Genomic DNA, 6000 nt, shown 5'->3' with positions numbered 1-6000 from the left:
CGGAAATGCATCTGAAAATACTCAGTGGCTAAAGTAAAGCCTTGCATGTGAAAGAAACCTTGCTTTTTAATGCCTCTTTTGGTTTAGGCATTATTTTTTGAGTGTGCCCTGTGATTGATTTGCTTGTTTGTTACTTGTTGGTTGCATGAATTTTAAACCTTTTGTTCTTGCTGCACAATGAGGTCTTCAGCTCTAAGGGAGCGGAAGAGCAGGAGAGAAAGGGAGAAAGAAGAATGCAATTTGAATCCAGCACTCAGTACATAGCTATAAGAGGTATGGATTCTTATGTAGTTCCAGTGGGACCATCTAGGCTTAGGCTTCATCTGCACTGCAGAATTAATACAGTTTGACACTGCTTTAATGGGCATAGCTCAATGCTATGGAATGCTGGGATTTGTAGTTTTGTGAGCAATTTAGTCTTCTCTATCATAGAGCTCTGGTGTCACAACAAACTTTAAATCTCAGGATTCCATAGGATGGAGTAATGGCAGTTGAAGGAGTGTCCAACTGCATGGCAGCAGCCTGAGTTGTTTTTCTTTGCTGTAACTGCATGCATACATGCATATATTAGGTATACATCTCTGTTTCCAAGGCCATGGATTCCATGCAATTCAGACTTGCTGGAACACAATGAAATGCTAGTTAGGTTTCTGGATATGTTTGTGAATCAGTAGTGATGGTTGATTTTATACTGCAAAGACCTCACAATGAAACAAATGACACCCCCCGCCCCCGCAAAGTGTTGTGTGACTCACCCTTCTGAAACTATAGGCTGTTTCACTGCTGATGCATGCATCTTCTTTATCTGATAACCTTACCACATCATGGTGAGTTTTGCATATGAATGAACCACCCTGATAGTATACCTCAAGTGGAACTTCCACAGTACCTTAAAGTTAGTTCTATTCAGTACAGTCTGTTCAAAGATTCTGCAGGAAATTACCAAACATGGTTGAGTGACCAAGCAATGAGAAATCAAGCAGCATGAATTCATGTGCAAAACGGCCCTTGGGATACTCAAACGGAACAAGTGGATTAGGAAGACTAACATTCCAGTTCCATGCCACTGCCCAACCCTCTCTTCAGAAAAGACCTTCAAATGTTCCATTAAACAGCAGCAGCAACAAAATGCTTGACACTTGGTATTTCTGTACCATTTTCCTAATTACTCCAAACACTCCATGCACATTTCATTTTCACTTTCCCATGTCACTCATTGGGGGTTGTGAAATGAGGTGCCTTATTTGAATATGTTGCAGGGATGAATCTGCCTCCCCCGAAAATAAGCACAGCTGCGCAAAAGCACACCTATCCATAGCACCACAGGGACTCCCAGGAGCACTACTTAGGCCCGTTACAAACGGGCATAAAGTACAGACTAAGTCCATACTAGGGTTAGAAAGGGGCGTCACTTCCGGATGCTCCTAACCCTAATAAGGACTGAGTCAGTACAAAATGGTAGCGTCCATTCCACACAGGGCCCACCATATTTATGTAGTGGACGTGCTGCGTCCACATGCCATGCAGCGCTTATGACACTGCAAGTGCGCCATTGGCACCTCGCGGCGTCATATCCGCACCGTAGAAAGAAGCGCCATTTTGGAGCTTCTTTTTGCTCCGCGAGGGAGCTGCACAGTTTGGCTGCTGTGGCTCCCTCGTGGAGCAACCGGCAGCGGTGTGAGACTGCCTGTTTTGGGTGGTCTGTAATGCGCCTTTGTCTGAAAACACCTAAAACTGGCTTTCAGGAGTACAGCTTCATCCAGAACCACTTATAATTCCAATCACAGGTGGACCTTTTTGTTGACCAACTGGATTTCTGTATTTTCTGCATGGAGCTTTAGTTTATTCCCCCACATGTACTCGTTCATTTCACCAGGACTTCCACATACCTCTTGACATTTGTTGTGAAGTCGAGATAGAAGTGGGTTTCATCAAAATAGTAGTGAAACCAAACCTACAAACTGTGAACTTTATTGCACTGGCTCTGGAACGGGCCCGTTGCTTTCTAAAAAGGGGTCGTTCTGGGGACTGAATGAGCCCCAGAACGCATCCTACCACACTCTGGAATGCCGCTGCTGCCGTCGGACGTTCCAATCGCGGCCCACATCCATTCCAAGGGGCACTATTTCCGAGAACTGTTACAAAGCATTCTTGGAAATTGCGCCTCCTGGAATGGGTGTGGGCTGGGATTGGAACGTCCGGCAGCAGCAGCGGCGTTCCAGAGTGCGGTAAGATGCGTTCTGGGGTCCATTCCATCCCCAGAATGACCCCATTTTAGAATGCAATGGGCCCGTTCCAGGGCCCGTGCGATAAAGCTCTGTGGATTATTCCTCAAAGTGGCTTCAGGTAGATGGCAAAAAGCATAGGGGATAGTATTGAGCCTTGTGGGATCTCGCAAACTGGCAGCCATGAGTTTGAACATAGGTGAATATTCAGCAAAACAATGCCCCCATGTATCATATCTTCCTAGAAAGATACCATAATCAATGGGACTGGTTGTTAATGAGGAGTCTAGTAGAGCCAATAGGTGTACACACTCTCTGTCTTGTGCCTAGAGTACGTCACCCACTAAGGCTACCAAAGCTGTTTAAGTCTCATTACCAGACTTAAATCCAGCCTGGAATGGATTTAGGTAATCAGTTTCATCCAAGAAAGCTTGTAATTGTGCTTCCACCCTTTGCTCTAAGACCTTTAAAAAGGAAGATTGGAAACTAACATCAGTTAACATGCAGATAGGAGAAGGATGAAATTGTGTTGCATCATACAGTTGGCCGTCCATATCCTCAGACTCTTTATCTGTGAATTCAAGCATCCATGGCTTGAAAATATATAAAAATATATATAAATCCCCAAAGGCAAACCTTGATTTTGCCATTTTATATAAGGAACACCATTTGCTATCCATTATATTTAATGGGACTTAAACATCCATGGATTTTGGAATCCACTGGGGACTTGGAACCAAACCCAAGGGGATACAAAGGGCCCAGCGTACTTTCTATTGAAACACATAACTGGAAGACATTTGCCAGTGTAATATTTTCAAAGTCTAGGTAGGCCTTCAGGTCATCTATTATAGTAAGCCCTCTCTATCCATGGATTTTGTCCATGGATTCAACCATCCATGGCTTGAAAATATTCAAAAATACTGTAACATAAATTCCAAAAGCAACCCTTGTTTTTAACATTTTCCATAAGGGGCACTGTTTTACTATGCCATTGTATTTACTGGGACTTGAGCATGTACAAATTTTGGTAACCACAAGGGTCCTGGAACCAAACAAGTGTATACCAAGAGCCCATTGTAGCAATAGCAATAGCAACAGTAGTTTTTTGTGGGTTTTTAGAGCTATGTGGCCGTGTTCTAGCAGAGTTTCTTCCTGACATTTCTCCAGCATCTGTGGCTGGCATCTTGAGATGCCAGCCACAAATGCTGGAGAAATGTCAGGAAGAAACTCTGCTAGAACATGGCCGCATAGCCCGAAAAACCCACAAAAAACTATGGATGCCGGCCATGAAAGCCTTCAACTTCACAATAGCAACGGAGTTTTTATTCCACTTTTCAGTGATCTAGCACTCCTTAAGCGGTTTACAATGTGTAAGCCAATTGCCCCCAACAAGCTGAGTACTCATTTTACCATCCTATGAAAGGATAGAAGGCTGAGTGGACCTTGGACCCCACCTCTAGGATTGAACTTACAAATTGTGATTGCAGTATCAGCATTTAAAGATGGTGCCACGTAACATAGGGCATGTTTACATGGGCCAAATAAAACAGTTTCCCCCCATCCTCATAGCAACTTGTCTTCACAATACAGGGCCAAATCCCCCAATTTGAGTGCAGACTATCTTCATGACATAAGGCCAGTTCTACACTGAATCTGCTCTATCCCTCCCTTAAACCAGTTTTTTAAAACTTACCTTTTACTCTGGGTTTTGCAGAAAAACCTGGAGCAAATGTGATGCCAGGTAGCTGTTTACACATGGGTCCCTGCTGTGCTGCTTGGTGTCACCATTGCTGGTGCAAATCTCTCCCTCAGAGGTCACAACGAGAGGTCCTGGGTGCCTCGTTGCTAACCTTAGAGGGGATGACTCATGACAATGTCATTATTGCCATGCAATACAGCAAGGATGCATTTGTAGACAGCTGCCTGGCGTGGAGGTAACAAGGGGAATTTTAGTTCCAGGGCTAGAATACTCCAAGAATAGCCCAGAGTATTCTGGCCAGTGTAGGCAAACCCATAGTGAATAATCATAATATGCATACTTCACAAGTTGCTCTTGAGTGAGCAGGAAATGTGTTCTTTTCCATTACTGTGCAATGTGGTTCATCCCATTCCATGATGTTGATTAGATTTAACATAATGCATCACATTGTATGAGGGAAGTAAATGAAAAAGAACTTCTAAAAGCAGCCACAGTGGCTGTGAATTCATTTTCCAAACCTGTTGCAGACATATACATCAGCAAGTTCTGATCACTCCAGCGGTGTGGCATTTACATTACTCATACCCCTGGAGTACCCAGGACCTGCTCTGGGGTTGAGTGAGCCCAAATTTAGTCCCCCAAAGGAACCAATCTTTTGTGCTCCTAACTGGGGCCACAGCAGGAGGTGCCCTCAGGGCGGGTGTGTGTGTTTGCCGCAGTCCCAGGGTGATTGGACTGGAAACAGCTTCTGGCCACTTCTTCCTGGCCATCTGCTTCGGCCCAAGCTTCCCATGCCAAGGAAGCGCATGCCTTTTTAATCTGTATATGAACTCTCATGAGTGTATTTTAATGATTTCATAGTATTGTATTTTAACTGTGGGTTTATGTATTTTTAATTGTGTTCTGTATTTTAACATGTTGTACTCTGCCTCAATTCTTGAAGAGATGCAGAAAGAAATAAAATCATCCTCATCCTCATCCTCCTCATCTTGCTCCAACAGCTTGCATCATGTGGGTCATCTACCTTGTTGCTGTTGTTTTTGAGTGACACCTTTTGTATGATGTCTGTATCTTGTGTATGTAAAAAACCACACACTAAAAATGTGGATCTATATTTTTCTTTCACCTTACAACCCCTCCACCAAGAATTCAATTAAAATTGCTGGGGTGGAAGGGCTGAGTGAGCGCTGGCTATGTTGCTGGTATTTACGAATAGGAACCCAGCATAGATGGTCCACACTGGTTTAAACAATTGTCAGGATAGGCAACTGTGATATGTCTAAGGTCTATTTTATTTTATGAAACAGCCCCTGGGACCCCACTAAAATGCCCCCCACCCCTAAATTAGAAAGACTTTTGTTTTTAAAGTTAGTGCAAAAGGTGACTCGCCATCCCTGGAAGCTTACAAGAGAGGATATTCAACACACACACCTTTTATTTTTTGCCAAAAAAGGGTCACTTCATGTTGTCTGGTGCCACTTCCTTAAATGGACAGGTATGTTTATCATTACAAATGCCATCTCTCTTCACTGTCAATATTTTTCTTTCCTCTTTTTCTTAAAAAAAATATCTGTTCACTAAAATGCTAATGATAGGCAGTGATTAGAAACCGCTGGCTGCCTGAGTTTTGAAAGTTCCCTGTGGGCTTCACAGCCATAGCTTGTAACTTGTCAGTGCAAGAAATGTTCCTAACAAATCACACATTTCAGTATGTATTTAAATACATATTTCATTTTGTTAATGCTTCAGTGTCTTATATTCAATGGGGACTCTTGCATTCAATGATGAAGACCACAGTATTAGTTGCCAAGTCAGATTTAATCGAAGCTTTGTGTAGTAAGAAGCTCTTACCATACACAGAGGAAAACCAGCTGGCAGTTAAAATTAGAGAGGCTTATGTTAAATAAATCATAGAACTGTTTCAAAACAAAACAATTTACAAGGATTTTTTGTATGGCTGTAATGTTACTTTGGGGTAGTTCTGCACAAACAGAGGATGTGTCACACAACCATTTTTTCTCTTCTCTCTTTTCCTACTTCAGTACCTTGTTTTTTGTTGTGTGCCTTCAAGCC

This window comes from Sceloporus occidentalis, unplaced genomic scaffold, assembly GCF_023333645.1.
Source record: "Sceloporus occidentalis isolate IW3139 unplaced genomic scaffold, rSceOcc1.0.p SCAF_1, whole genome shotgun sequence".
NCBI classification, from domain to species: Eukaryota; Metazoa; Chordata; class Lepidosauria; order Squamata; family Phrynosomatidae; genus Sceloporus; species Sceloporus occidentalis.
The sequence above is the reverse complement of the archived record's forward strand: the minus strand, read 5'-3'. Positions refer to the sequence as shown.